This window comes from Ranitomeya variabilis, chromosome 6 (assembly GCF_051348905.1).
Source record: "Ranitomeya variabilis isolate aRanVar5 chromosome 6, aRanVar5.hap1, whole genome shotgun sequence".
Taxonomy (NCBI): domain Eukaryota; kingdom Metazoa; phylum Chordata; class Amphibia; order Anura; family Dendrobatidae; genus Ranitomeya; species Ranitomeya variabilis.
The window spans coordinates 405,025,572-405,050,678 of record NC_135237.1 but is presented as its reverse complement, the minus strand read 5'-3'; positions in this window follow the sequence as shown (position 1 = coordinate 405,050,678).

Here is a 25,107-nt window from a genome sequence, read left to right as displayed (position 1 = left end):
ATGGCTGATTTTCAGCCAAATTTTTTTTTTCCACAAATCAAACACGCATTATACCCCCTCTTTGGGAACTCTTTTGGAATGCTTTCCAACATAGTTTTAACCCTCTAGATGTAGAAGTAGGAGAATTAAGTGATTTTTCGCAAAACCTGAAAACGTCAAAAAATCTAATACCCGGCCAAGACAAAAATGGCTGATTTTCAGCCAAAATTTTTTTTCCCACAAATCAAACATGCACTATACCCCCTCTTTGGGAACTCTTTTGGGATGCTTTTCAACATATTTTTAACCCCCTAGATGTAGAAGTAGGAGAATTAAGTGATTTTTCACAAAACCTGAAAACGTCAAAAAATCTAACAGCCGGCCAAGCGAAAAATAGCTGATTTTCAGGGAAAAAATTTTTTCCCACAAATCAAACACGCACTATACCCCCTCTTTGGAAACTCTTTTGGGATGCTTTCCAACATAGTTTTAACCCTCTAGATGTAGAAGTAGGAGAATTAAGTGATTTTTCGCAAAACCTGAAAACGTCAAAAAATCTAATACCCGGCCAAGCCAAAAATGGCTGATTTTCAGGGAAAAATTTTTTTTACACAAATCAAACACGCACTATACCCCCTCTTTGGGAACTCTTTTGGGATGCTTTCCAACATAGTTTTAACCCTCTAGATGTAGAAGTAGGAGAATTAAGTGATTTTTCGCAAAACATGAAAACGTCAAAAAATCTAATACCCAGCCAAGCCAAAAATGGCTGATTTTCAGCCAAACTTTTTTTTCCACAAATCAAACACGCACTATACCCCCTCTTTGGGAACTCTTTTGGGATGCTTTCCAACATAGTTTTAACCCTCTAGATGTAGAAGTAGGAGATTTAAGTGATTTTTCGCAAAACCTAAAAACATCAAAAAATCTAATACCCGGCCAAGCCAAAATTGGCAGATTTTCATCCAAAATTTTTTTTTCCACAAATCAAACACACACTATACTCCCTCCTTGGAAACTCTTTTGGGATGCTTTCCAACATAGTTTTAACCCTCTAGATGTAGAAGTAGGAGAATTAAGTGATTTTTCGCAAAACCTGAAAACGTCAAAAAATCTAATACCCGGCCAAACCAAAAATGGCTGATTTTCAGCCAAAATTTTTTTTACCACAAATCAAACACGCACTATACCCCCTCTTTGGGAACTCTTTTGGGATGCTTTCCAACATTGTTTTAACCCTCTAGATGTAGAAGTAGGAGAATTGTGATTTTTCGCAAAACCTGAAAACGTCAAAAAATCTAATACCCCGGCCCAGCCAAAAATGGCTGATTTTCAGTCAAAATTTTTTTTTCCACAAATCAAACACACACTATACCCCCTCTTTGGTAACTCTTTTGGGATGCTTTCCAACATAGTTTTAACCCTCTAGATGTAGAAGTAGGAGAATTAAGTGATTTTTCGCAAAATATGAAAACGTCAAGAAATCTAATACCCAGCCAAGCCAAAAATGGCTGATTTTCAGCCAAAATTTTTTTTCCACAAATCAAACACGCACTATACCCTCTCTTTGGGAACTCTTTTGGGATGCTTTCCATCATAGTTTTAACCCTCTAGATGTAGAAGTAGGAGATTTAAGTGATTTTTCGCAAAACCTGAAAACGTCAAAAAATCTATTACCCGGCCAAGCGAAAAATCGCTGATTTTCAGCCAAAATTTTTTTTTCCACAAATCAAACATGCACTATATTCCCTCTTTGGGAACTCTTTTGGGATGCTTTCCAACATAGTTTCAACCCTCTAGATGTAGAAGTAGGAGAATTAAGTGATTTTTCGCAAAACCTGAAAACGTCTAAAAATCTAACCCGGCCAAGACAAAAATGGCTGATTTTCAGCCAAATTTTTTTTTCCCACAAATCAAACACGCACTATACCCCTCTTTGGGAACTCTTTTGGGATGCTTTCCAACATAGTTTTAACCCTCTAGATGTAAAAGTAGGAGAATTAAGTGATTTTTCGCAAAACCTGAAAACGTCAAAAAATCTAATACCCGGCCAAGCCAAAAATGGCTGATTTTCAGCCAAATTTTTTTTTTCCACAAATCAAACACGCATTATACCCCCTCTTTGGGAACTCTTTTGGAATGCTTTCCAACATAGTTTTAACCCTCTAGATGTAGAAGTAGGAGAATTAAGTGATTTTTCGCAAAACCTGAAAACGTCAAAAAATCTAATACCCGGCCAAGACAAAAATGGCTGATTTTCAGCCAAAATTTTTTTTCCCACAAATCAAACATGCACTATACCCCCTCTTTGGGAACTCTTTTGGGATGCTTTTCAACATATTTTTAACCCCCTAGATGTAGAAGTAGGAGAATTAAGTGATTTTTCACAAAACCTGAAAACGTCAAAAAATCTAACAGCCGGCCAAGCCAAAAATAGCTGATTTTCAGGGAAAATTTTTTTTTCCACAAATCAAACACGCACTATACCCCCTCTTTGGAAACTCTTTTGGGATGCTTTCCAACATAGTTTTAACCCTCTAGATGTAGAAGTAGGAGAATTAAGTGATTTTTCGCAAAACCTGAAAACGTCAAAAAATCTAATACCCGGCCAAGCCAAAAATGGCTGATTTTCAGGGAAAATTTTTTTTTACACAAATCAAACACGCACTATACCCCCTCTTTGGGAACTCTTTTGGGATGCTTTCCAACATAGTTTTAACCCTCTAGATGTAGAAGTAGGAGAATTAAGTGATTTTTCGCAAAACATGAAAACGTCAAAAAATCTAATACCCAGCCAAGCCAAAAATGGCTGATTTTCAGCCAAACTTTTTTTTCCACAGATCAAACACGCACTATACCCCCTCTTTGGGAACTCTTTTGGGATGCTTTCCAACATAGTTTTAACCCTCTAGATGTAGAAGTAGGAGATTTAAGTGATTTTTCGCAAAACCTGAAAACATCAAAAAATCTAATACCCGGCCAAGCCAAAATTGGCTGATTTTCATCCAAAATTTTTTTTTCCACAAATCAAACACACACTATACTCCCTCCTTGGAAACTCTTTTGGGATGCTTTCCAACATAGTTTTAACCCTCTAGATGTAGAAGTAGGAGAATTAAGTGATTTTTCGCAAAACCTGAAAACGTCAAAAAATCTAATACCCGGCCAAACCAAAAATGGCTGATTTTCAGCCAAAATTTTTTTTACCACAAATCAAACACGCACTATACCCCCTCTTTGGGAACTCTTTTGGGATGCTTTCCAACATAGTTTTAACCCTCTAGATGTAGAAGTAGGGGAATTAAGTGATTTTTCGCAAAATATGAAAACGTCAAAAAATCTAATACCCGGCCAAGCGAAAAATGGCTGATTTTCAGCCAAAAATTTTTTTTACACAAATCAAACATGCACTATACCCCCTCTTTGGGAACTCTTTTGGAATGCTTTCCAACATAGTTTTAACCCTCTAGATGTAGAAGTAGGAGAATTAAGTGATTTTTCGCAAAACGTGAAAACGTCAAAAAATCTAACAGCCGGCCAAGCCAAAAATGGCTGATTTTCAGCCAAAATTTTTTTTTCCACAAATCAAACACGCACTATACCCTCTCTTTGGGAACTCTTTTGGGATGCTTTCCAACATAGTTTTAACCCCGTAGATGTAGAAGTAGGAGAATTAAGTGATTTTTCGCAAAACCTGAAAACGTCAAAAAATCTAATACCCGGCCAAGCCAAAATTGGCTGATTTTTATCCAAAAAATTTTTTCCACAAATCAAACACACACTATACCCCCTCCTTGGAAACTCTTTTGGGATGCTTTCCAACATTATTTTAACCCTCTAGATGTAGAAGTAGGAGAATTGTGATTTTTCGCAAAACCTGAAAACGTCAAAAAATCTAATACCCCGGCCCAGCCAAAAATGGCTGATTTTCAGTCAAAATTTTTTTTTCCACAAATCAAACACACACTATACCCCCTCTTTGGGAACTCTTTTGGGATGCTTTCCAACATAGTTTTAACCCTCTAGATGTAGAAGTAGGAGAATTAAGTGATTTTTCGCAAAATATGAAAACGTCAAGAAATCTAATACCCAGCCAAGCCAAAAATGGCTGATTTTCAGCCAAAATTTTTTTTCCACAAATCAAACACGCACTATACCCTCTCTTTGGGAACTCTTTTGGGATGCTTTCCATCATAGTTTTAACCCTCTAGATGTAGAAGTAGGAGATTTAAGTGATTTTTCGCAAAACCTGAAATCGTCAAAAAATCTATTACCCGGCCAAGCGAAAAATCGCTGATTTTCAGCCAAAAATTTTTTTTCCACAAATCAAACATGCACTATATTCCCTCTTTGGGAACTCTTTTGGGATGCTTTCCAACATAGTTTCAACCCTCTAGATGTAGAAGTAGGAGAATTAAGTGATTTTTCGCAAAACCTGAAAACGTCTAAAAATCTAATACCCGGCCAAGACAAAAATGGCTGATTTTCAGCCAAATTTTTTTTTCCCACAAATCAAACACGCACTATACCCCTCTTTGGGAACTCTTTTGGGATGCTTTCCAACATAGTTTTAACCCTCTAGATGTAAAAGTAGGAGAATTAAGTGATTTTTCGCAAAACCTGAAAACGTCAAAAAATCTAATACCCGGCCAAGCCAAAAATGGCTGATTTTCAGCCAAATTTTTTTTTTCCACAAATCAAACACGCATTATACCCCCTCTTTGGGAACTCTTTTGGAATGCTTTCCAACATAGTTTTAACCCTCTAGATGTAGAAGTAGGAGAATTAAGTGATTTTTCGCAAAACCTGAAAACGTCAAAAAATCTAATACCCGGCCAAGACAAAAATGGCTGATTTTCAGCCAAAATTTTTTTTCCCACAAATCAAACATGCACTATACCCCCTCTTTGGGAACTCTTTTGGGATGCTTTTCAACATATTTTTAACCCCCTAGATGTAGAAGTAGGAGAATTAAGTGATTTTTCACAAAACATGAAAACGTCAAAAAATCTAACAGCCGGCCAAGCCAAAAATAGCTGATTTTCAGGGAAAAATTTTTTTCCCACAAATCAAACACGCACTATACCCCCTCTTTGGAAACTCTTTTGGGATGCTTTCCAACATAGTTTTAACCCTCTAGATGTAGAAGTAGGAGAATTAAGTGATTTTTCGCAAAACCTGAAAACGTCAAAAAATCTAATACCCGGCCAAGCCAAAAATGGCTGATTTTCAGGGAAAATTTTTTTTTACACAAATCAAACACGCACTATACCCCCTCTTTGGGAACTCTTTTGGGATGCTTTCCAACATAGTTTTAACCCTCTAGATGTAGAAGTAGGAGAATTAAGTGATTTTTCGCAAAACATGAAAACGTCAAAAAATCTAATACCCAGCCAAGCCAAAAATGGCTGATTTTCAGCCAAACTTTTTTTTCCACAAATCAAACACGCACTATACCCCCTCTTTGGGAACTCTTTTGGGATGCTTTCCAACATAGTTTTAACCCTCTAGATGTAGAAGTAGGAGATTTAAGTGATTTTTCGCAAAACCTGAAAACATCAAAAAATCTAATACCCGGCCAAGCCAAAATTGGCAGATTTTCATCCAAAATTTTTTTTTCCACAAATCAAACACACACTATACTCCCTCCTTGGAAACTCTTTTGGGATGCTTTCCAACATAGTTTTAACCCTCTAGATGTAGAAGTAGGAGAATTAAGTGATTTTTCGCAAAACCTGAAAACGTCAAAAAATCTAATACCCGGCCAAACCAAAAATGGCTGATTTTCAGCCAAAATTTTTTTTACCACAAATCAAACACGCACTATACCCCCTCTTTGGGAACTCTTTTGGGATGCTTTCCAACATAGTTTTAACCCTCTAGATGTAGAAGTAGGGGAATTAAGTGATTTTTCGCAAAATATGAAAACGTCAAAAAATCTAATACCCGGCCAAGCGAAAAATGGCTGATTTTCAGCCAAAAATTTTTTTTACACAAATCAAACATGCACTATACCCCCTCTTTGGGAACTATTTTGGAATGCTTTCCAACATAGTTTTAACCCTCTAGATGTAGAAGTAGGAGAATTAAGTGATTTTTCGCAAAATCTGAAAACGTCAAAAAATCTAATACCCGGCCAAGCGAAAAATGGCTGATTATAAGCTAAATTTTTTTTTGCCACAAATCAAACACGCACTATACCCCCTCTTTGGGAACTCTTTTGGGATGCTTTCCAACACAGTTTTAACCCCCTAGATGTAGAAGTAGGAGAATTAAGTGATTTTTCGCAAAACCTGAAAACGTCAAAAAATCTAATACCCCGGCCCAGCCAAAAATGGCTGATTTTCAGTCAAAATTTTTTTTTCCACAAATCAAACACACACTATACCCCCTCTTTGGGAACTCTTTTGGGATGCTTTCCAACATAGTTTTAACCCTCTAGATGTAGAAGTAGGAGAATTAAGTGATTTTTCGCAAAATATGAAAACGTCAAGAAATCTAATACCCAGCCAAGCCAAAAATGGCTGATTTTCAGCCAAAATTTTTTTTCCACAAATCAAACACGCACTATACCCTCTCTTTGGGAACTCTTTTGGGATGCTTTCCATCATAGTTTTAACCCTCTAGATGTAGAAGTAGGAGATTTAAGTGATTTTTCGCAAAACCTGAAAACGTCAAAAAATCTATTACCCGGCCAAGCGAAAAATCGCTGATTTTCAGCCAAAATTTTTTTTTCCACAAATCAAACATACACTATATTCCCTCTTTGGGAACTCTTTTGGGATGCTTTCCAACATAGTTTCAACCCTCTAGATGTAGAAGTAGGAGAATTAAGTGATTTTTCGCAAAACCTGAAAACTTCTAAAAATCTAATACCCGGCCAAGACAAAAATGGCTGATTTTCAGCCAAATTTTTTTTTCCCACAAATCAAACACGCACTATACCCCTCTTTGGGAACTCTTTTGGGATGCTTTCCAACATAGTTTTAACCCTCTAGATGTAAAAGTAGGAGAATTAAGTGATTTTTCGCAAAACCTGAAAACGTCAAAAAATCTAATACCCGGCCAAGCCAAAAATGGCTGATTTTCAGCCAAATTTTTTTTTTCCACAAATCAAACACGCACTATACCCCCTCATTGGGAACACTTTTGGGATGCTTTGCAACATAGTTTTAACCCTCTAGTTGTAGAAGTAGGAGAATTAAGTGATTTTTCGCAAAACCTGAAAACGTCAAAAAAATCTAATACCCGGTCAAGCCAAAAATGGCTGATTTTCAGCCAAAATTTTTTTTTCCACAAATCAAACATGCACTATACCCCCTCTTTGGGAACTCTTTTGGGATGCTTTCCAACATAGTTTTAACCCTCTAGATGTAGAAGTAGGAGAATTAAGTGATTTTTCGCAAAACCTGAAAACGTCAAAAAATCTAACAGCCAGCTAAGCCAAAAATGGCTGATTTTCAGCCAAAATTTTTTTTTTCACAAATCAAACACGCACTATACCCCCTCTTTGGGAACTCTTTTGGGATGCTTTCCAACATAGTTTTAACCCTCTAGATGTAGAAGTAGGAGAATTAAGTGATTTTTCGCAAAACCTGAAAACGTCAAAAAATCTAATACCCGGCCAAGCGAAAAATGGCTGATTATAAGCCAAAATTTTTTTTGCCACAAATCAAACACGCACTATACCCACTCTTTGGGAACTCTTTTGGGATGCTTTCCAACATAGTTTTAACCCCCTAGATGTAGAAGTAGGAGAATTAAGTGATTTTTCTCAAAACGTCAAAAAATCTAATACCCGGCCAAGCCAAAAATGGCTGATTTTCAGCCAAAAATTTTTTTTCCACAAATCAAACATGCACTATACCCCTTCTTTGGGAACTCTTTTGGGATGCTTTCCAACATAGTTTTAACCCTCTAGATGTAGAAGTAGGAGATTTAAGTGATTTTTCGCAAAACCTGAAAACGTCAAAAAATCTAATACCCGGCCAAGCCAAAATTGGCTGATTTTTATCCAAAAATTTTTTTCCACAAATCAAACACACACTATACCCCCTCCTTGGAAACTCTTTTGGGATGCTTTCCAACATTGTTTTAACCCTCTAGATGTAGAAGTAGGAGAATTGTGATTTTTCGCAAAACCTGAAAACGTCAAAAAATCTAATACCCCGGCCCAGCCAAAAATGGCTGATTTTCAGTCAAAATTTTTTTTTCCACAAATCAAACACACACTATACCCCCTCTTTGGGAACTCTTTTGGGATGCTTTCCAACATAGTTTTAACCCTCTAGATGTAGAAGTAGGAGAATTAAGTGATTTTTCGCAAAATATGAAAACGTCAAGAAATCTAATACCCAGCCAAGCCAAAAATGGCTGATTTTCAGCCAAAATTTTTTTTCCACAAATCAAACACGCACTATACCCTCTCCTTGGGAACTCTTTTGGGATGCTTTCCATCATAGTTTTAACCCTCTAGATGTAGAAGTAGGAGATTTAAGTGATTTTTCGCAAAACCTGAAAACGTCAAAAAATCTATTACCCGGCCAAGCGAAAAATCGCTGATTTTCAGCCAAAATTTTTTTTTCCACAAATCAAACATGCACTATATTCCCTCTTTGGGAACTCTTTTGGGATGCTTTCCAACATAGTTTCAACCCTCTAGATGTAGAAGTAGGAGAATTAAGTGATTTTTCGCAAAACCTGAAAACGTCTAAAAATCTAATACCCGGCCAAGACAAAAATGGCTGATTTTCAGCCAAATTTTTTTTTCCCACAAATCAAACACGCACTATACCCCTCTTTGGGAACTCTTTTGGGATGCTTTCCAACATAGTTTTAACCCTCTAGATGTAAAAGTAGGAGAATTAAGTGATTTTTCGCAAAACCTGAAAACGTCAAAAAATCTAATACCCGGCCAAGCCAACAAAGGCTGATTTTCAGCCAAATTTTTTTTTTCCACAAATCAAACACGCACTATACCCCCTCATTGGGAACACTTTTGGGATGCTTTGCAACATAGTTTTAACCCTCTAGTTGTAGAAGTAGGAGAATTAAGTGATTTTTCGCAAAACCTGAAAACGTCAAAAAAATCTAATACCCGGCCAAGCCAAAAATGGCTGATTTTCAGCCAAAATTTTTTTTTCCACAAATCAAACATGCACTATACCCCCTCTTTGGGAACTCTTTTGGGATGCTTTCCAACATAGTTTTAACCCTCTAGATGTAGAAGTAGGAGAATTAAGTGATTTTTCGCAAAACCTGAAAACGTCAAAAAATCTAACAGCCGGCTAAGCCAAAAATGGCTGATTTTCAGCCAAAATTTTTTTTTTCACAAATCAAACACGCACTATACCCCCTCTTTGGGAACTCTTTTGGGATGCTTTTCAACATAGTTTTAACCCTCTAGATGTAGAAGTAGGAGAATTAAGTGATTTTTCGCAAAACCTGAAAACGTCAAAAAATCTAATACCCGGCCAAGCGAAAAATGGCTGATTATAAGCCAAAATTTTTTTTGCCACAAATCAAACACGCACTATACCCACTCTTTGGGAACTCTTTTGGGATGCTTTCCAACATAGTTTTAACCCTCTAGATGTAGAATTAGGAGAATTAAGTGATTTTTCGCAAAACCTGAAAACGTCAAAAAATCTAATACCCGGCCAAGCCAACAAAGGCTGATTTTCAGCCAAATTTTTTTTTTCCACAAATCAAACACGCACTATACCCCCTCATTGGGAACACTTTAGGGATGCTTTGCAACATAGTTTTAACCCTCTAGTTGTAGAAGTAGGAGAATTAAGTGATTTTTCGCAAAACCTGAAAACGTCAAAAAAATCTAATACCCGGCCAAGCCAAAAATGGCTGATTTTCAGCCAAAATTTTTTTTTCCACAAATCAAACATGCACTATACCCCCTCTTTGGGAACTCTTTTGGGATGCTTTCCAACATAGTTTTAACCCTCTAGATGTAGAAGTAGGAGAATTAAGTGATTTTTCGCAAAACCTGAAAACGTCAAAAAATCTAACAGCCGGCTAAGCCAAAAATGGCTGATTTTCAGCCAAAATTTTTTTTTTCACAAATCAAACACGCACTATACCCCCTCTTTGGGAACTCTTTTGGGATGCTTTCCAACATAGTTTTAACCCTCTAGATGTAGAAGTAGGAGAATTAAGTGATTTTTCGCAAAACCTGAAAACGTCAAAAAATCTAATACCCGGCCAAGCGAAAAATGGCTGATTATAAGCCAAAATTTTTTTTGCCACAAATCAAACACGCACTATACCCACTCTTTGGGAACTCTTTTGGGATGCTTTCCAACATAGTTTTAACCCCCTAGATGTAGAAGTAGGAGAATTAAGTGATTTTTCTCAAAACGTCAAAAAATCTAATACCCGGCCAAGCCAAAAATGGCTGATTTTCAGCCAAAAATTTTTTTTCCACAAATCAAACATGCACTATACCCCTTCTTTGGGAACTCTTTTGGGATGCTTTCCAACATAGTTTTAACCCTCTAGATGTAGAAGTAGGAGATTTAAGTGATTTTTCGCAAAACCTGAAAACGTCAAAAAATCTAATACCCGGCCAAGCCAAAATTGGCTGATTTTTATCCAAAAAATTTTTTCCACAAATCAAACACACACTATACCCCCTCCTTGGAAACTCTTTTGGGATGCTTTCCAACATTGTTTTAACCCTCTAGATGTAGAAGTAGGAGAATTGTGATTTTTCGCAAAACCTGAAAACGTCAAAAAATCTAATACCCCGGCCCAGCCAAAAATGGCTGATTTTCAGTCAAAATTTTTTTTTCCACAAATCAAACACACACTATACCCCCTCTTTGGGAACTCTTTTGGGATGCTTTCCAACATAGTTTTAACCCTCTAGATGTAGAAGTAGGAGAATTAAGTGATTTTTCGCAAAATATGAAAACGTCAAGAAATCTAATACCCAGCCAAGCCAAAAATGGCTGATTTTCAGCCAAAATTTTTTTTCCACAAATCAAACACGCACTATACCCTCTCCTTGGGAACTCTTTTGGGATGCTTTCCATCATAGTTTTAACCCTCTAGATGTAGAAGTAGGAGATTTAAGTGATTTTTCGCAAAACCTGAAAACGTCAAAAAATCTATTACCCGGCCAAGCGAAAAATCGCTGATTTTCAGCCAAAATTTTTTTTTCCACAAATCAAACATGCACTATATTCCCTCTTTGGGAACTCTTTTGGGATGCTTTCCAACATAGTTTCAACCCTCTAGATGTAGAAGTAGGAGAATTAAGTGATTTTTCGCAAAACCTGAAAACGTCTAAAAATCTAATACCCGGCCAAGACAAAAATGGCTGATTTTCAGCCAAATTTTTTTTTCCCACAAATCAAACACGCACTATACCCCTCTTTGGGAACTCTTTTGGGATGCTTTCCAACATAGTTTTAACCCTCTAGATGTAAAAGTAGGAGAATTAAGTGATTTTTCGCAAAACCTGAAAACGTCAAAAAATCTAATACCCGGCCAAGCCAAAAATGGCTGATTTTCAGCCAAATTTTTTTTTTCCACAAATCAAACACGCATTATACCCCCTCTTTGGGAACTCTTTTGGAATGCTTTCCAACATAGTTTTAACCCTCTAGATGTAGAAGTAGGAGAATTAAGTGATTTTTCGCAAAACCTGAAAACGTCAAAAAATCTAATACCCGGCCAAGCCAAAAATGGCTGATTTTCAGCCAAATTTTTTTTTTCCACAAATCAAACACGCATTATACCCCCTCTTTGGGAACTCTTTTGGAATGCTTTCCAACATAGTTTTAACCCTCTAGATGTAGAAGTAGGAGAATTAAGTGATTTTTCGCAAAACCTGAAAACGTCAAAAAATCTAATACCCGGCCAAGCCAACAAAGGCTGATTTTCAGCCAAATTTTTTTTTTTCACAAATCAAACACGCACTATACCCCCTCATTGGGAACACTTTTGGGATGCTTTGCAACATAGTTTTAACCCTCTAGTTGTAGAAGTAGGAGAATTAAGTGATTTTTCGCAAAACCTGAAAACGTCAAAAAAATCTAATACCCGGCCAAGCCAAAAATGGCTGATTTTCAGCCAAAATTTTTTTTTCCACAAATCAAACATGCACTATACCCCCTCTTTGGGAACTCTTTTGGGATGCTTTCTAACATAGTTTTAACCCTCTAGATGTAGAAGTAGGAGAATTAAGTGATTTTTCGCAAAACCTGAAAACGTCAAAAAATCTAACAGCCGGCTAAGCCAAAAATGGCTGATTTTCAGCCAAAATTTTTTTTTTCACAAATCAAACACGCACTATACCCCCTCTTTGGGAACTCTTTTGGGATGCTTTCCAACATAGTTTTAACCCTCTAGATGTAGAAGTAGGAGAATTAAGTGATTTTTCGCAAAACCTGAAAACGTCAAAAAATCTAATACCCGGCCAAGCGAAAAATGGCTGATTATAAGCCAAAATTTTTTTTGCCACAAATCAAACACGCACTATACCCACTCTTTGGGAACTCTTTTGGGATGCTTTCCAACATAGTTTTAACCCCCTAGATGTAGAAGTAGGAGAATTAAGTGATTTTTCTCAAAACCTGAAAACGTCAAAAAATCTAATACCCGGCCAAGCCAAAAATGGCTGATTTTCAGCCAAAATTTTTTTTTCCACAAATCAAACACGCACTATACCCCTTCTTTGGGAACTCTTTTGGGATGCTTTCCAACATAGTTTTAACCCTCTAGATGTAGAAGTAGGAGATTTAAGTGATTTTTCGCAAAACCTGAAAACGTCAAAAAATCTAATACCCGGCCAAGCCAAAATTGACTGATTTTTATCCAAAAAATTTTTTCCACAAATCAAACACACACTATACCCCCTCCTTGGAAACTCTTTTGGGATGCTTTCCAACATTGTTTTAACCCTCTAGATGTAGAAGTAGGAGAATTGTGATTTCTCGCAAAACCTGAAAACGTCAAAAAATCTAATACCCGGCCAAGCCAAAAATGGCTGATTTTCAGTCAAAATTTTTTTTTCCACAAATCAAACACGCACTATACCCCCTCTTTGGGAACTCTTTTGGGATGCTTTCCAACATAGTTTTAACCCTCTAGATGTAGAAGTAGGAGAATTAAGTGATTTTTCGCAAAACCTGAAAACGTCTCAAAAAATCTAATACCCGGCCAAGCCAAAATTGGCTGATTTTCAGCCAAAAATTTTTTTCCCACAAATCAAACATGCACTATACCCCCTCTTTGGGAACTCTTTTGGGATGCTTTCCAACATAGTTTTAACCCTCTAGATGTAGAAGTAGGAGATTTAAGTGATTTTTCGCAAAACCTGAAAACGTCAAAAAATCTAATACCCGGCCAAGCCAAAATTGGCTGATTTTCATCCAAAAATTTTTTTTCCACAAATCAAACACACACTATACCCCCTCCTTGGAAACTCTTTTGGGATGCTTTCCAACATTGTTTTAACCCTCTAGATGTAGAAGTAGGAGAATTAAGTGATTTTTCGCAAAACCTGAAAACGTCAAAAAATCTAATACCCGGCCAAACCAAAAATGGCTGATTTTCAGCCAAAAATTTTTTTCCCACAAATCAAACACGCACTATACCCCCTCTTTGGGAACTCTTTTGGGATGCTTTCCAACATAGTTTTAACCCTCTAGATGTAGAAGTAGGAGATTTAAGTGATTTTTCGCAAAACCTGAAAACGTCAAAAAATCTAATACCCGGCCAAGCCAAAATTGGCTGATTTTTATCCAAAAATTTTTTTCCACAAATCAAACACACACTATACCCCCTCCTTGGAAACTCTTTTGGGATGCTTTCCAACATTGTTTTAACCCTCTAGATGTAGAAGTAGGAGAATTGTGATTTTTCGCAAAACCTGAAAACGTCAAAAAATCTAATACCCCGGCCCAGCCAAAAATGGCTGATTTTCAGTCAAAATTTTTTTTTCCACAAATCAAACACACACTATACCCCCTCTTTGGGAACTCTTTTGGGATGCTTTCCAACATAGTTTTAACCCTCTAGATGTAGAAGTAGGAGAATTAAGTGATTTTTCGCAAAATATGAAAACGTCAAGAAATCTAATACCCAGCCAAGCCAAAAATGGCTGATTTTCAGCCAAAATTTTTTTTCCACAAATCAAACACGCACTATACCCTCTCCTTGGGAACTCTTTTGGGATGCTTTCCATCATAGTTTTAACCCTCTAGATGTAGAAGTAGGAGATTTAAGTGATTTTTCGCAAAACCTGAAAACGTCAAAAAATCTATTACCCGGCCAAGCGAAAAATCGCTGATTTTCAGCCAAAATTTTTTTTTCCACAAATCAAACATGCACTATATTCCCTCTTTGGGAACTCTTTTGGGATGCTTTCCAACATAGTTTCAACCCTCTAGATGTAGAAGTAGGAGAATTAAGTGATTTTTCGCAAAACCTGAAAACGTCTAAAAATCTAATACCCGGCCAAGACAAAAATGGCTGATTTTCAGCCAAATTTTTTTTTCCCACAAATCAAACACGCACTATACCCCTCTTTGGGAACTCTTTTGGGATGCTTTCCAACATAGTTTTAACCCTCTAGATGTAAAAGTAGGAGAATTAAGTGATTTTTCGCAAAACCTGAAAACGTCAAAAAATCTAATACCCGGCCAAGCCAAAAATGGCTGATTTTCAGCCAAATTTTTTTTTTCCACAAATCAAACACGCATTATACCCCCTCTTTGGGAACTCTTTTGGAATGCTTTCCAACATAGTTTTAACCCTCTAGATGTAGAAGTAGGAGAATTAAGTGATTTTTCGCAAAACCTGAAAACGTCAAAAAATCTAATACCCGGCCAAGACAAAAATGGCTGATTTTCAGCCAAAATTTTTTTTCCCACAAATCAAACATGCACTATACCCCCTCTTTGGGAACTCTTTTGGGATGCTTTCCAACATAGTTTTAACCCTCTAGATGTAGAAGTAGGAGAATTAAGTGATTTTTCGCAAAACCTGAAAACGTCAAAAAATCTAATACCCGGCCAAGCCAACAAAGGCTGATTTTCAGCCAAATTTTTTTTTTCCACAAATCAAACACGCACTATACCCCCTCATTGGGAACACTTTTGGGATGCTTTGCAACATAGTTTTAACCCTCTAGTTGTAGAAGTAGGAGAATTAAGTGATTTTTCGCAAAACCTGAAAACGTCAAAAAAATCTAATACCCGGCCAAGCCAAAAATGGCTGATTTTCAGCCAAAATTTTTTTTTCCACAAATCAAACATGCACTATACCCCCTCTTTGGGAACTCTTTTGGGATGCTTTCCAACATAGTTGTAACCCTCTAGATGTAGAAGTAGGAGAATTAAGTGATTTTTCGCAAAACCTGAAAACGTCAAAAAATCTAACAGCCGGCTAAGCCAAAAATGGCTGATTTTCAGCCAAAATTTTTTTTTTCACAAATCAAACACGCACTATACCCCCTCTTTGGGAACTCTTTTGGGATGCATTCCAACATAGTTTTAACCCTCTAGATGTAGAAGTAGGAGAATTAAGTGATTTTTCGCAAAACCTGAAAACGTCAAAAAATCTAATACCCGGCCAAGCGAAAAATGGCTGATTATAAGCCAAAATTTTTTTTGCCACAAATCAAACACGCACTATACCCACTCTTTGGGAACTCTTTTGGGATGCTTTCCAACATAGTTTTAACCCCCTAGATGTAGAAGTAGGAGAATTAAGTGATTTTTCTCAAAACCTGAAAACGTCAAAAAATCTAATACCCGGCCAAGCCAAAAATGGCTGATTTTCAGCCAAAATTTTTTTTTCCACAAATCAAACACGCACTATACCCCTTCTTTGGGAACTCTTTTGGGATGCTTTCCAACATAGTTTTAACCCTCTAGATGTAGAAGTAGGAGATTTAAGTGATTTTTCGCAAAACCTGAAAACGTCAAAAAATCTAATACCCGGCCAAGCCAAAATTGACTGATTTTTATCCAAAAATTTTTTTCCACAAATCAAACACACACTATACCCCCTCCTTGGAAACTCTTTTGGGATGCTTTCCAACATTGTTTTAACCCTCTAGATGTAGAAGTAGGAGAATTGTGATTTTTCGCAAAACCTGAAAACGTCAAAAAATCTAATACCCGGCCAAGCCAAAAATGGCTGATTTTCAGTCAAAATTTTTTTTTCCACAAATCAAACACGCACTATACCCCCTCTTTGGGAACTCTTTTGGGATGCTTTCCAACATAGTTTTAACCCTCTAGATGTAGAAGTAGGAGAATTAAGTGATTTTTCGCAAAACCTGAAAACGTCTCAAAAAATCTAATACCCGGCCAAGCCAAAATTGGCTGATTTTCAGCCAAAAATTTTTTTCCCACAAATCAAACATGCACTATACCCCCTCTTTGGGAACTCTTTTGGGATGCTTTCCAACATAGTTTTAACCCTCTAGATGTAGAAGTAGGAGATTTAAGTGATTTTTCGCAAAACCTGAAAACGTCAAAAAATCTAATACCCGGCCAAGCCAAAATTGGCTGATTTTCATCCAAAAATTTTTTTTCCACAAATCAAACACACACTATACCCCCTCCTTGGAAACTCTTTTGGGATGCTTTCCAACATTGTTTTAACCCTCTAGATGTAGAAGTAGGAGAATTAAGTGATTTTTCGCAAAACCTGAAAACGTCAAAAAATCTAATACCCGGCCAAACCAAAAATGGCTGATTTTCAGCCAAAAATTTTTTTCCCACAAATCAAACACGCACTATACCCCCTCTTTGGGAACTCTTTTGGGATGCTTTCCAACATAGTTTTAACCCTCTAGATGTAGAAGTAGGAGAATTAAGTGATTTTTCGCAAAACCTGAAAACGTCAAAAAATCTAATACCCGGCCAAGCGAAAAATGGCTGATTATAAGCCAAAATTTTTTTTACCACAAATCAAACACGCACTATACCCACTCTTTGGGAACTCTTTTGGGATGCTTTCCAACATAGTTTTAACCCTCTAGATGTAAAAGTAGGAGAATTAAGTGATTTTTCGCAAAACCTGAAAACGTCAAAAAATCTAATACCCGGCCAAGCGAAAAATGGCTGATTTTCAGCCAAAATTTTTTTTTTCCACAAATCAAACACGCACTTTACCCCCTCTTTGGGAACTCTTTTGGGATGCTTTCCAACATAGTTTTAACCCTCTAGATGTAGAAGTAGGAGAATTAAGTGATTTTTCGCAAAACCTGAAAACGTCAAAAAATCTAATACCCGGCCAAGCCAAAAATGGCTGATTTTCATCCAAATTTTTTTTTTCCACAAATCAAACACGCACTATACCCCCTCTTTGGGAACTCTTTTGGGATGCTTTCCAACATAGTTTTAACCCTCTAGATGTAGAAGTAGGGGAATTAAGTGATTTTTCGCAAAACCTGAAAACGTCAAAAAATCTAATACCCGGCCAAGCGAAAAATGGCTGATTTTCAGCCAAAAATTTTTTTCCACAAATCAAACACGCACTATACCCCCTCTTTGGGAACTCTTTTGGGATGCTTTCCAACATAGTTTTAACCCTCTAGATGTAGAAGTAGGAGAATTAAGTGATTTTTCGCAAAACCTGAAAACGTCAAAAAATCTAATACCCGGCCAAGCCAAAAATGGCTGATTTTCATCGAAAAATTTTTTTTCCACAAATCAAACACGCACTATACCCCCTCTTTGGGAACTCTTTTGGGATGCTTTCCAACATAGTTTTAACTCTCTAGATGTAGAAGTAGGAGAATTAAGTGATTTTTCGCAAAACCTGAAAACTTCAAAAAATCTAATACCCGGCCAAGCCAAAAATGGCTGATTTTTAGCCAAAAAACTTTTTTCCACAAGTCAAGTACGCACTATACCCCCTCTTTGGGAACTCTTTTGGGATGCTTTCCAACATAGTTTTATCTCTCTAGATGTAGAAGTAGGAGAATTAAGTGATTTTTCGCAAAACCTGAAAACGTCAAAAAATCTAATACCCGGCCAAGACAAAAATGGCTGATTTTTAGCCAAAAAACTTTTTTCCACAAGTCAAGTACGCACTATACCCCCTCTTTGGGAACTCTTTTGGGATGCTTTCCAACATAGTTTTAACCCTCTAGATGTAGAAGTTGGGGAATTAAGTGATTTTTCGCAAAACCTGAAAACGTCAAAAAATCTAATACCCGGCCAAGCCAAAAATGGCTGATTTTCATCCAAATTTTTTTTTTCCACAAATCAAACATGCACTATACCCCCTCTTTGGGAACTCTTTTGGGATGCTTTCCAACATAGTTTTAACCCTCTAGATGTAGAAGTAGGGGAATTAAGTGATTTTTCGCAAAACCTGAAAACGTCAAAAAATCTAATACCCGGCCAAGCGAAAAATGGCTGATTTTCAGCCAAAATTTTTTTTTTCCACAAATCAAACATGCACTATACCCCCTCTTTGGGAACTCTTTTGGGATGCTTTCCAACATAGTTTTAACTCTCTATATGTAGAAGTAGGAGAATTAAGTGATTGTTCGCAAAACCTGAAAACGTCAAAAAATCTAATACCCGGCCAAGCCAAAAATGGCTGATTTTTAGCCAAAAAACTTTTTTCCACAAGTCAAGTACGCACTATACCCCCTCTTTGGGAACTCTTTTGGGATGTTTTCCAACATAGTTTTAACTCTCTAGATGTAGAAGTAGGAGAATATAGTGATTTTTCGCAAAACCTGAAAACGTCAAAAAATCTAATACCCGGCCAAGCCAAAATTGGCAGATTTTCAGCCAAAATTTTTTTTCCCACAAATCAAACATGCACTATACCCCCTCTTTGGGAACTCTTTTGGGATGCTTTCCAACATAGTTTTAACCCTCCAGATGTAGAAGTAGGAGAATTAAGTGATTATTTGCAAAACCTGAAAACGTCAAAAAATCTAATACCCGGCCAAGCCAAAAATGGCTGATTTTCATCCAAATTTTTTTTTTCCACAAATCAAACACACACTATACCCTCTCTTTGGGAACTCTTTTGGGATGCTTTCCAACATAATTTTAACCCTCTAGATGTAGAAGTAGGAGAATTAAGTGATTTTTCGCAAAACCTGAAAACGTCAAAAAATCTAATACCGGCCAAGCCAAAAATGGCTGATTTTCATCGAAATTTTTTTTTTCCACAAATCAAACACGCACTGTACCCCCTCTTTGGGAACTCTTTTGGGATGCTTTCCAACATAGTTTTAATCCTCTAGATGTAGAAGTAGGAGAATTAAGTGATTTTTTGCAAAACCTGAAAACGTCAAAAAATCTAATACCCGGCCAAGCCAAAAATGGCTGATTTTCAGCCCAAATTTTTTTTTCCACAAATCAAACACGCACTATACCCCCTCTTTGGGAACTCCTTTGGGATGCTTTCCAACATAGTTTTAACTCTGTAGATGTAGAAGTAGGAGAATTAAGTGATTTTTCGCAAAACCTGAAAACGTCAAAAAATCTAATGCCCGGCCAAGCCAAAAATGGCTGATTTTCATCCAAAATTTTTTTTTCCACAAATCAAACACGCACTATACCCCCTCTTTGGGAACTCTTTTGGGATGCTTTCCAACATAGTTTTAACTCTCTATATGTAGAAGTAGGAGAATTAAGTGATTTTTTGCAAAACCTGAAAACGTCAAAAAATCTAATACCCGGCCAAGCCAAAAATGGCTGATTTTTAGCCAAAATTTTTTTTTCAACAAATCAAATACGCACTATACCCCCTCTTTGGGAACTCTTTTGGGATGCTTTCCAACATAGTTTTAACCCTCTAGATGCAGAAGTAGGAGAATTAAGTGATTTTTCGCAAAACCTGAAAACGTCAAAAAATCTGATACCCGGCCAAGACAAAAATGGCTGATTTTCAGCCAAAATTTTTTTTCCACAAATCAAACACACACTATACCCCCTCCTTGGAAACTCTTTTGGGATGCTTTCCAACATTGTTTTAACCCTCTAGATGTAGAAGTAGGAGAATTAAGTGATTTTTCGCAAAACCTGAAAACGTCAAAAAATCTAATACCCGGCCAAACCAAAAATGGCTGATTTTCAGCCAAAAATTTTTTTCCCACAAATCAAACACGCACTATACCCCCTCTTTGGGAACTCTTTTGGGATGCTTTCCAACATAGTTTTAACCCTCTAGATGTAGAAGTAGGAGAATTAAGTGATTTTTCGCAAAACCTGAAAACGTCAAAAAATCTAATACCCGGCCAAGACAAAAATGGCTGATTTTCAGCCAAAATTTTTTTTCCCACAAATCAAACATGCACTATACCCCCTCTTTGGGAACTCTTTTGGGATGCTTTCCAACATAGTTTTAACCCTCTAGATGTAGAAGTAGGAGAATTAAGTGATTTTTCGCAAAACCTGAAAACGTCAAAAAATCTAATACCCGGCCAAGCCAACAAAGGCTGATTTTCAGCCAAATTTTTTTTTTCCACAAATCAAACACGCACTATACCCCCTCATTGGGAACACTTTTGGGATGCTTTGCAACATAGTTTTAACCCTCTAGTTGTAGAAGTAGGAGAATTAAGTGATTTTTTGCAAAACCTGAAAACGTCAAAAAAATCTAATACCCGGCCAAGCCAAAAATGGCTGATTTTCAGCCAAAATTTTTTTTTCCACAAATCAAACATGCACTATACCCCCTCTTTGGGAACTCTTTTGGGATGCTTTCCAACATAGTTGTAACCCTCTAGATGTAGAAGTAGGAGAATTAAGTGATTTTTCGCAAAACCTGAAAACGTCAAAAAATCTAACAGCCGGCTAAGCCAAAAATGGCTGATTTTCAGCCAAAATTTTTTTTTTCACAAATCAAACACGCACTATACCCCCTCTTTGGGAACTCTTTTGGGATGCTTTCCAACATAGTTTTAACCCTCTAGATGTAGAAGTAGGAGAATTAAGTGATTTTTCGCAAAACCTGAAAACGTCAAAAAATCTAATACCCGGCCAAGCCAAAATTGGCTGATTTTCAGCCAAAAATTTTTTTCCCACAAATCAAACATGCACTATACCCCCTCTTTGGGAACTCTTTTGGGATGCTTTCCAACATAGTTTTAACCCTCTAGATGTAGAAGTAGGAGATTTAAGTGATTTTTCGCAAAACCTGAAAACGTCAAAAAATCTAATACCCGGCCAAGCCAAAATTGGCTGATTTTCATCCAAAAATTTTTTTTCCACAAATCAAACACACACTATACCCCCTCCTTGGAAACTCTTTTGGGATGCTTTCCAACATTGTTTTAACCCTCTAGATGTAGAAGTAGGAGAATTAAGTGATTTTTCGCAAAACCTGAAAACGTCAAAAAATCTAATACCCGGCCAAACCAAAAATGGCTGATTTTCAGCCAAAAAATTTTTTCCCACAAATCAAACACGCACTATACCCCCTCTTTGGGAACTCTTTTGGGATGCTTTCCAACATAGTTTTAACCCTCTAGATGTAGAAGTAGGAGAATTAAGTGATTTTTCGCAAAACCTGAAAACGTCAAAAAATCTAATACCCGGCCAAGCCAAAAATGGCTGATTTTCAGCCAAATTTTTTTTTTCCACAAATCAAACACGCACTATACCCCCTCTTTGGGAACTCTTTTGGGATGCTTTCCAACATAGTTTTAACCCTCTAGATGTAGAAGTAGGGGAATTAAGTGATTTTTCGCAAAACCTGAAAACGTCAAAAAATCTAATACCCGGCCAAGCGAAAAATGGCTGATTTTCAGCCAAAATTTTTTTTCCACAAATCAAACACGCACTATACCCCCTCTTTGGGAACTCTTTTGGGATGCTTTCCAACATAGTTTTAACCCTCTAGATGTAGAAGTAGGAGAATTAAGTGATTTTTCGCAAAACCTGAAAACGTCAAAAAATCTAATACCCGGCCAAGCCAAAAATGGCTGATTTTCATCGAAAATTTTTTTTTCCACAAATCAAACACGCATTATACCCCCTCTTTGGGAACTCTTTTGGGATGCTTTCCAACATAGTTTTAACTCTCTAGATGTAGAAGTAGGAGAATTAAGTGATTTTTCGCAAAACCTGAAAACGTCAAAAAATCTAATACCCGGCCAAGCCAAAAATGGCTGATTTTTAGCCAAAAAACTTTTTTCCACAAGTCAAGTACGCACTATACCCCCTCTTTGGGAACTCTTTTGGGATGCTTTCCAACATAGTTTTATCTCTCTAGATGTAGAAGTAGGAGAATTAAGTGATTTTTCGCAAAACCTGAAAACGTCAAAAAATCTAATACCCGGCCAAGACAAAAATGGCTGATTTTTAGCCAAAAAACTTTTTTCCACAAGTCAAGTACGCACTATACCCCCTCTTTGGGAACTCTTTTGGGATGCTTTCCAACATAGTTTTAACCCTCTAGATGTAGAAGTTGGGGAATTAAGTGATTTTTCGCAAAACCTGAAAACGTCAAAAAATCTAATACCCGGCCAAGCCAAAAATGGCTGATTTTCATCCAAATTTTTTTTTTCCACAAATCAAACACGCACTATACCCCCTCTTTGGGAACTCTTTTGGGATGCTTTCCAACATAGTTTTAACTCTGTAGATGTAGAAGTAGGAGAATTAAGTGATTTTTCGCAAAACCTGAAAATGTCAAAAAATCTAATGCCCGGCCAAGCCAAAAATGGCTGATTTTCATCCAAAATTTTTTTTTCCACAAATCAAACACGCACTATACCCCCTCTTTGGGAACTCTTTTGGGATGCTTTCCAACATAGTTTTAACTCTCTATATGTAGAAGTAGGAGAATTAAGTGATTTTTCGCAAAACCTGAAAACGTCAAAAAATCTAATACCCGGCCAAGCCAAAAATGGCAGATTTTTAGCCAAAATTTTTTTTTCCACAAATCAAATACGCACTATACCCCCTCTTTGGGAACTCTTTTGGGATGCTTTCCAACATAGTTTTAACCCTCTAGATGCAGAAGTAGGAGAATTAAGTGATTTTTCGCAAAAACTGAAAACGTCAAAAAATCTAATACCCGGCCAAGCCAAAAATGGCTGATTTTCATCCAAAATTTTTTTTTCCACAAATCAAACACGCACTGTACCCCCTCATTGGGAACTCTTTTGGGATGCTTTCCAACATAGTTTTAACTCTCTAGATGTAGAAGTAGGAGAATTAAGTGATTTTTCGCAAAACCTGAAAACGTCAAAAAATCTAATGCCCGGCCAAGCCAAAAATGGCTGATTTTCATCCAAAATTTTTTTTTCCACAAATCAAACACGCACTATACCCCCTCTTTGGGAACTCTTTTGGGATGCTTTCCAACATAGTTTTAACTCTCTATATGTAGAAGTAGGAGAATTAAGTGATTTTTCGCAAAACCTGAAAACGTCAAAAAATCTAATACCCGGCCAAGCCAAAAATGGCTGATTTTTAGCCAAAAAACTTTTTTCCACAAGTCAAGTACGCACTATACCCCCTCTTTGGGAACTCTTTTGGGATGCTTTCCAACATAGTTTTATCTCTCTAGATGTAGAAGTAGGAGAATTAAGTGATTTTTCGCAAAACCTGAAAACGTCAAAAAATCTAATACCCGGCCAAGACAAAAATGGCTGATTTTTAGCCAAAAAACTTTTTTCCACAAGTCAAGTACGCACTATACCCCCTCTTTGGGAACTCTTTTGGGATGCTTTCCAACATAGTTTTAACCCTCTAGATGTAGAAGTTGGGGAATTAAGTGATTTTTCGCAAAACCTGAAAACGTCAAAAAATCTAATACCCGGCCAAGCCAAAAATGGCTGATTTTCATCCAAATTTTTTTTTTCCACAAATCAAACACGCACTATACCCCCTCTTTGGGAACTCTTTTGGGATGCTTTCCAACATAGTTTTAACCCTCTAGATGTAGAAGTAGGGGAATTAAGTGATTTTTCGCAAAACCTGAAAACGTCAAAAAATCTAATACCCGGCCAAGCGAAAAATGGCTGATTTTCAGCCAAAATTTTTTTTTCCACAAATCAAACACGCACTATACCCCCTCTTTGGGAACTCTTTTGGGATGCTTTCCAACATAGTTTTAACTCTCTAGATGTAGAAGTAGGAGAATTAAGTGATTGTTCGCAAAACCTGAAAACGTCAAAAAATCTAATACCCGGCCAAGCCAAAAATGGCTGATTTTTAGCCAAAAAACTTTTTTCCACAAGTCAAGTACGCACTATACCCCCTCTTTGGGAACTCTTTTGGGATGTTTTCCAACATAGTTTTAACTCTCTAGATGTAGAAGTAGGAGAATTAAGTGATTTTTCGCAAAACCTGAAAACGTCAAAAAATCTAATACCCGGCCAAGCCAAAAATGGCTGATTTTCAGCCAAATTTTTTTTTCCCACAAATTAAACATTCACTATACCCCCTCTTTGGGAACTCTTTTGGGATGCTTTCCAACATAGTTTTAACCATCTAGATGTAGAAGTTGGGGAATAAAGTGATTTTTCGCAAAACCTGAAAACGTCAAAAAATCTGATACCCGGCCAAGCCAAAATTGGCAGATTTTCAGCCAAAATTTTTTTTCCCACAAATCAAACATGCACTATACCCCCTCTTTGGGAACTCTTTTGGGATGCTTTCCAACATAGTTTTAACCCTCCAGATGTAGAAGTAGGAGAATTAAGTGATTATTCGCAAAACCTGAAAACGTCAAAAAATCTAATACCCGGCCAAGCGAAAAATGGCTGATTTTCAGCCAAAATTTTTTTTCCACAAATCAAACACGCACTATACCCCCTCTTTGGGAACTCTTTTGGGATGCTTTCCAACATAGTTTTAACCCTCTAGATGTAGAAGTAGGAGAATTAAGTGATTTTTCGCAAAACCTGAAAACGTCAAAAAATCTAATACCCGGCCAAGCCAAAAATGGCTGATTTTCAGCCAAATTTTTTTTTCCCACAAATTAAACATTCACTATACCCCCTCTTTGGGAACTCTTTTGGGATGCTTTCCAACATAGTTTTAACCATCTAGATGTAGAAGTTGGGGAATTAAGTGATTTTTCGCAAAACCTGAAAACGTCAAAAAATCTGATACCCGGCCAAGCCAAAATTGGCAGATTTTCAGCCAAAATTTTTTTTTCCAAAAA